Raw genomic sequence first — 8,323 nt, 5'->3', positions numbered from 1 at the left:
AGATTCCATTTCATCCTTGTTCCAAGACATATGCTTACAGAAGGGGATGGTGGGCCCAATTCCTACTCCCCCTCCACACACACACCCTAATTTGCTTACAGAGCAGTTAAATGCAAGCTCCATGGTGGCTTACTCTTTAGTTCTGAGGATGAGTAATGTATCACTTTACATGGCACAGCTGAGTCCAGAGTGTAGGTAGAGAGAAGAGGTGTTAACTGTTATGATACATGCTATTTGAATGTAAGCCAGACTGTTGGACTGCTTGTTCGGTATAAACACTGATTTTCCTGTAGAGACTACTAGTTGGCAGGTGGGGTCTTGGAGTCTGAGTATGCATTTTAAAAGACACACTGGCATTTTACTGCCTCTAAATGAAAGGGTCTAATCATTTTTATAGCAGTACCTATTCTTATTACAAAATCCACCTGTTCATTGTAGTTATGCCGATGTTAGGAAAATTCCTGCCTATTGTGAAGAGAGCAGTGGAAGGCAACCCATTTTGTAGATTGGCACAGGTCAGGGCCAAGGCGATAAATACTTCTGGAGGATGGATTTAAAACTGCATATGTGAATGTGATGATTTTCCTGCCTATTCCAAAAGGCTTCTGGGAGTAAAGGTATCAATATCCACATTTTGTTTATAAAGCACTTAGAATGTGCCAGAGGTTGAGCTTAATATGTTCATGAATCTGATGATTTATAAAACTTACGAGGCATTATGTCATTTTTGCAAAGTATAAACTAAGACTTAAGTAAGTTAAATTATTTTCCCAAAATTCACATGGTAAAAGCTGGTGGAGCCGAAATTTGAACTCAAGCAAACTTAATATGAGATACCTGTCTTTTGTGTATGGCTGTCAAAGAATGACTCAAGAGGTTGTGAAAGGAAATTCGCCATGAGGAAGAACAGAAGTAGATTGGGATCAACATCAGAACTTAGCTGTCTATGGATACAGCTTAAGTGACAATTTAAATAAATTATGGAATATTAACATAACAGAATACCCTATCAATGCTATATATATTGATATGGATCAATACGTAAACTATTTCCCCCCCAAAAAATGTACAAGATGTAGTCTCATATTAAAATTTCTGTAAAGCAATACTTGTGTAGCATAGTTAATTTCTGCAAGTTCATACGTGAAACTGATGTGGTTACCTGTGTAGAAAAGTACTGAGTAAACAGTAGTGATGGGATAGGAGGCATTGACTTTTCTCAGATTATTCTTTATACTTAAAATAGTTTAGCAAAGAAAGCTAAATCTTAAGATTGAGAGAGCACTTTAAACCTTCATCTCAAAGTGGCCTACATTTTTTTCAAAAACTTGTTTTATGTCTGAAAGTTTAGTAATATAGGCAGTATTGATTTATACATACTGCTATCCCCTTAGTATTCTAGATAATCTCCTGGTTTATTCTGTCTTTGTCAGCAGAAAATATGATTAACATTTAGTCAAGGTATTATTTTTCATTTAGAAATTGAAAATGTGAATTCTTTAAAAGGGAAAGGATAGAACATTCACCTATTTTACTAAAGCAATTTACACTTTCAAAGTGGTTAGGAGGCCATATTGATAACACTGAACTGGTACATCAAAATAATTAAGCTTTAATCTCCTATTCAAAGACCTCAGCTTAGGGGTCAAAAAGAATCAAGAGAACTTTCTTTTTAATCAGTCTTGGATGATTAGTGACTTTGTGCATTGATCATTTTCTAAGTACAGCAATGCAGTGTTAGAATAAAAGAGGAGAAAAAGATTAAGGAGTTTAATTTACTTGGCATGTTATAACTATGTTTATTAAAACACTAAGAATTGCAGTAAAACTTTATCATTTGATAATATTACTTTTGCCTCAATGGGGGTTATACTGAGAAAGAAATATTCTAGAAATAAAGGCTACTGCCAGCTGTATTTTTTAAAAATATTTTTATACTTTCTTGTAATATAAACCCTGGGTACTTAAAATGGAATCTATTTCTTTGTTGGAATGTAATTCCTCCCCCTCCCTCAATAAGCTTTCCAGTTCTGGTTTATAACTGCAGTGTTGTTCAAATAATAAGACAGGTTCAGAATACTGACACATTAATCAGCATGCCTTGAACTATAAAAAATAGGGTAAAGGGGGCTGTGTATTATTTCTGAACAAATAGGGAAATATAGGCAGGTTTGTTTTGTTTATATAATGATGTACTTGGGATCTTCCTTCTGGTTTTAACATGAAATTAATTGAACTCAGAAAATATATGCAGAAACTGTATTAAATGTAGAAAATAAATGTTAAATAATATGGAAAAAAAAACAAAAAAGACCTTCCCCAAAATAGAATTGGAGCTTTTATAAAGAAGTCAATGATTTTAGGTTAGCAGGTCACTTTTGCCTGTGTTATTAGAGATACCTTTTTCAGAATCAACAGGTAATCCCTGGTTTCCAAACATAAATGATGACAGAAAGTTGGTTTTGATAGGGTTGAGATAGGCAAAATAAATACCAGGGAAATATAGGCAGATTTGTAAGCACTTGTGAAGACAATGGTATATTATTTAACAATACCTTATAATGGAAACCATATTTGCTTTGAGAAAAGTGGCGTAATATTTAGTAAGGACAAGGACATATTTATCAGAGCAAGAATAGTATTTGGTAGGGTTTTCTGAGAGTTTAAAGCAAAAAATTTATACTAAAAAGGTTAGACAAAGATGTATGCTATGCTTTCAATCAGCAGCTTGTCTTACCAGCCTGCTCTGAGATCTGTGTCCTATGTAATAGGATTCATAATGTTCTTTCTGTATTAAGAATTTTATGTACAAAGTCCATGAGACACACAGCTTTTAGTGGATTAATTACTATTTGATAGAACTTTTAGAATTCCCCAAGTATCTACATGGACTACTTTACAGACTGTAAAGCAGTATGCGGCAAACTAACAAAAAGAAGACTAAGATATGGACTTATAAGGAATGTCGCTTAAATTATCTGTTTGCTTTATTTATAAGATTCATAAGTAATTGTGATTTGGGGTCTAACAGATCTGGAAATTAACTTTAAACAAAAGAAGTCTTCATCTTCTCATATTATGCAGACACAAAATGATTATGTAAATATTACTAAACACATCAGTAGATAAGATCAATTTGCTATATATCACCTTATCACCTTAACTCAATATAATATTATATTCTTATAAATATTTATAACATGTAAACACTACATGGTTCATATATGTATATATACATATATACATAAACACACCACAAACTCTAAAATTTCAGTCATGACTGATGGGGTAAGTATAAAACTTCCCATAACACCTTCTCAGGGATAACAATTGTCCCTTTTTATTCTCTTGATTATGTCAATATCTTTAAATAATATAGCTTGTTTATGCTTTTTGGCATACAGTTGTTCTGTAAGTCTTGACAAATGCATGAAGTTGCTACCATGTTGAACAAGGTGTGGGGCAATTCCATGACCCAGAGTATTCCCCACTGCTGCTCCTTTGTAATCAATCCCTTAAACCTGGCATCCACCATCTGTTCTCATTCTCTGTAGATTTGCCATCTCCAGTATGTCGTACAAATGGAATCATGAAACACGCATGGCCTTTTGGCTTCTTTCCTTTTTTGTAATGCATTTGAAGTATGTACATATTGTTGCTTGTATCAGTAATTCGTTCTTTCTTAGTATTGAGTAATACTGCATTTGTGAATTTACCACAGTCTGTTTATCCTTTCACTTGCTGAAGGGCATTTAGGTTGTTTCCAGGTTTTTGGAGCATATAAATAAAACTACTATAAATATCCATGTATAGGACTTTTATGAATATAAGTTTTACTTCTCTTGGATAAATACCTAGAAGGGAGATTATTGGGTCATATGGTATGTATATGTTTAATTTTATAAGAAAATGCAAACTCTTAGCTGCACCATTTTTGCATTGCCACCAGCAATGTATGAAATTTATGGTTGTTCTGCAAACTTGCTGGCACATGTGGCTTTATCAGGTTGCTGTAGTTGATTGCCAGTCTAACAGATGTGTAGTGGTACCTCTTAATGGTTTTAATTCACATTCTCCTAAAGACTAATGATATTGAATATCTGTTCATATACTTATTTGCCATTGATAGATCTTCTTTTGTGAAGTAGCTTTTCAAATATTTTCCTCATTTTTTCATAGGGTTATTTTCTTACTTTTGAGTTTTGAGAGTCCTGTTTATAATTTGGATCAAAGTGCCTTGTGAGACATCACCTTTGCAAATATATTTTCACTGGCTGTACTTTGTCTTCAAATTATTTTAAGAGTGTCATTTACAGAAAAAATGTTTTTAATTTTGATGAAGTCTAACTATCAATAGTTTCTTTGGGGATCATGCTTTTGATATCATATCTAAGAACCCTTTGCCTATAATAAGGGCCACCAAAATGATTTTCTATACTTTCCTTTAGAAATTTATAGAGTTATACACTTCACATTTAGGTTTACAATTTGTTTTGAGTTAATTATATAAGATGCTCCAAATATCCTCCAAAATCCTGGAAACAACCCAAATGCCCTTCAGCAAGTGAAAGGATAAACAGACTGTGGTAAATTCATACAATCCAATATTACTCAATTCTCAAAGCGTCTTTTATTTACTCACTTTTTTTGCATGTGGATATGTCAGTGTTCCAGCAGCTTTTGTTAAAAGGCTTCTTTTCTCCATTTTACCTTTTAAATATTTAACAAAAATCAGTTGACTATAGTTGCATTTCTCTATTTCTATTCTGTCCTATTGCTGTCTATATCTGTTGTTTCACTCATACCACCTTGTTTTAATTACTGCAGCTGTATATCAGATAATATAAGTTAACTTTGCTTTCCTTTTCAAAGCGATTTTTGTTATTCTAATTCTTTGTCCTTTCCATATAAAGTTTAGAATCATCTTGGCAGTATTTATAGTAATCCACTTATAGTTTTAGTTTGGATTATATTAAGTCTATAGATAAATTTGGAAAAAAGTACATGTCTTAAGAATATTGAGTCTTCTGATCCATGAAAATGGTATCTCTCTTTTTATTTAGATCTTCTATGCTTGATTGATATTTTTCTTGTTTTCAGCATAAAGAACTTGTACATGTTTTTTTCAACTTATACCTATTTTATTGCTTTTGATGCTATTCTAAATGGCACTTTAAAAATTTGGCTACTACATGTCTATTATTAGGATGTAGAAATACAATTGATTTTTGACTTTGTATTTGGTGACATTGCTATACTCACTTATTAATTCTTAGAACTAATTGTATAGTTTATACAATTTTATTTACTGTATAATCTGAAAGATTATAAAGTCTAAAGGATTATAGCATAGGCAATCATGTTTTCTGAGAATAGAGACATTTTAAAAAATTCATGAGAAAGGTGTATTGAAAAAGAAACTACAAGCCCACACTAAAAGCCAAGACTACATTTGTAAAATAATCTCAAGACTGTAAAATTACATAGGAAGGGAGTAGGTGAGAACAGGTGAACAAAGGCAGCATATTAATCTATATTTGCTTCCAATATGGCAATGTAGGATAAGGGAAAAGCAACAATCATATAGAATGAGTTGCTTAGTATTGTAGGGGTGTTCTCAGGAAGCAAAATGAGAATCTGAACTAAATATTCCCCATAATCAGAGTAACAGGAAAGCACAATGTCTGCCCTACAGGATTTTATTGTGTACTAGTCTAGGCTTGCTGTTTTTGCCATTTATGTTTTCTTTTGTGAATGATAATCTAGAGGGGAGAAGTTTTTTAATCATCACATTTGCTAATTTATCTTCTCTTTCATCCTTGAGATGTTAATTATACTAAGCAGAGTTTTTGGTTGAAAACCAAAGACACTGCCATTGCCTCCAGTTGTCTTAAGCTTGAATAGAAATATTGGGCAAATAGAGCTCACAGAATTAATTGAATAGCTAGTAACTCATACTCTGAAACTATGCAGGAATAAAAGGGATCCAGACAGCTAGAAAGACAGTGAGTGTCAGTAGAATGCACTGGTTGGAGAGCTACTATAGCCTTAATTGGACATTAGTATTGGCCCAACCTCCATTGGACAACATACATCACTGATGACATTGCTGCCACTGGATAATGGATACCATATCACCACCAGTGGAACGACCTGTGGAGTTGTTTATTTGCAGCTACATTCCCCCAAGAGCAACATCTTAACAGATTTCTCAAATGAAATAGGAGGTTCAGATGCTTAAAAAATGTAAAAAAAAAAAAAAAAAAGACAAGTATACACACATTTTTTTCTATGTACCCTCTGTTATATTTCTGATTTAAGCTGATTTCTTTGCAAGCTATAGTATTTCCATCTTAAAATTCTTTGTATTTATATAGATTATGCCTGCTCTTTCATTGATATATCATACACATTCTTTTATTACATTTAATGTTTGGCTGAGGCATATCTTCAAATATTTCTCATATTGTATTAGTTGATACCAGTTTCTTCTGCTTTTCTGTAGGTCACTTTCCCTAATGTTTCTCCTTTGGATGAGAGGGCTGACCCAGCATTCCCTTTAATGACATGAGGGTAGTGAGCAGATAAAAAACTAGCTTTCTCTCTAGTTTACAAAAATAAAATAAAATATTAGTTAAATTAAATAAAAGGTGGAAAAGTTCTGTCATGCTAATACCTAGACTAGAATCACTAGTCATCCCAGATAGTTTGTTCAGTTTCTGCAGAGAGAAGTTCTTTAGTCTTGGTCTGGGAGTAATCAGTATTCCTGTCAGTACAGGGCTTGCATATGGACTGTAAGGGCATCCTAGTTCTACAATTGCATATAAAGGGTTTAAACCATTAAAATTATTTCTGTCTGTTTGGCAAATGGAAGTTTTCAACTATAATTGCCACCTGGCCTTGATAGTGATATGTATATAAGGGCCTGCTTGCACATCAATGTGATGTTTACTGTGGCAGAGCCATGGGTCTATTATGGAATTGCAGGTCAGGGATAGAGGGTGGAGAGTAGCAGCCATTCTTTCCTTCCTTCCTTCCTGGTATGTAACTGGTCAGGCACCAGCCAGTCACCAGGGACCTCCCCCACAGAGTTCCTCCTGGAAGGGGTGAGGGAAGGTGGAGTGTGCCTCAGAGATGGAGACCTGGGGAGCTGAGCTAAGGAAGAGGAGGTGGAGTGTACGCCGAGAGAGAGAGAGTGGAGCAGCTGGGGTTCCAACTGGAGCACCGTCGGGGGAGAGACTGAGCCTGTGAGAAACACACCTTTAATCCCCAACCTACCCTTTTCCTTGTTTTCCTTCAGTCTCATCAGATTCCTAAGGAACTTGCCCCAGGCAGGGAACCACCTTCTTCATGAGCTACACTGTCCCATTCAAACTCCTTAGTAACCATTGTCACTAAACTTGTTTCCTTTGAATCTCTTGGTTTCCTCTGGACAGCGTTGCTCCCATGACTATTGTTGCTTCACGTGCTCCTTGTTGTGGACTGTGGCTTTCTTCACTCTGTTTCATCTGTTATAAAGATTCTGTCTGCTGGTCTTCCTATTCACAGCACTTTTATGTGTTTATTTTTTAAATATGTATCTGTCATTTCAATGGATTTAGGTGAAGAAGAAAAAACTTGTGTACTGTGTTAACCATCCTGAACCAGAAATATAGAGGAGTTCTGATATGGACTTATATCCACTCTTTAATAAGGAATTAGTGAAAATCCTTGGTCACATTTGGCAAATAAATCATCTCTGCTGGGTGAATTTTCCTAATTTTTTTTTTCTGTCTCAGTTTTTAAGTTTCCCACATGTGAGAACTAGCCTGTTGATTATGTTCATTCCTCCTATCAGGATTCCTATTACTAATTGCATAAACATTTAATTTAATTTTTGTTCTTTTTAGTTATCATACCTTAATATTCTCTTTTCAAATAACATTTGTTTGTTAATTATCTCAAAATACTCCCACTTCTATGGAATGGAGCAGTGACATTAGTCAAACTACTGAGGGCAGACAGTTAATTTGGAGCTTGTATTATTAACTATTATCATATATGATTTTTCTTTAAATCATTTTAATGTCTTAAAAGAGTTCATTTTCCTGCCACGTTGCCTATCTTACAATCACATAATAGTTTAAGGACAGGGAGAACATACTTCAATCCACAGACTATTGTACTTTTAGAACTAGAAAGTACAATGGTACAGCTTTAGCTCAGCTTCACCTTTTCACACATGCTCATGCTGAACAAAATTCTAGATATTAGATGATATACTGGTAAGCTTAGTAAGAAGAAGAATTATAACTACATCCCAGTTTCCTCACTCTCATACCCA

General features: G+C 34.2%; 1 long non-coding RNA gene across 1 annotated transcript in view; it reads left to right on the top strand.

The window, feature by feature from the left end:
- Positions 1–7,088: 7,088 nt before the first annotated feature.
- The window catches only part of LOC118968528 (uncharacterized), a 41,247-nt gene continuing 40,012 nt past the window's right edge, over positions 7,089–8,323 (top strand). The window contains exon 1 of the long non-coding RNA XR_005056262.2: positions 7,089–7,247. This is a non-coding gene — a long non-coding RNA (uncharacterized lncRNA). The remainder of the gene's footprint in view (positions 7,248–8,323) is intronic.

The sequence above is a fragment of the Manis javanica genome, chromosome 8, assembly GCF_040802235.1.
Source record: "Manis javanica isolate MJ-LG chromosome 8, MJ_LKY, whole genome shotgun sequence".
In the NCBI taxonomy this organism is placed as follows: Eukaryota; Metazoa; Chordata; class Mammalia; order Pholidota; family Manidae; genus Manis; species Manis javanica.
The sequence above is the reverse complement of the archived record's forward strand: the minus strand, read 5'-3'. Positions and strand labels throughout refer to the sequence as shown.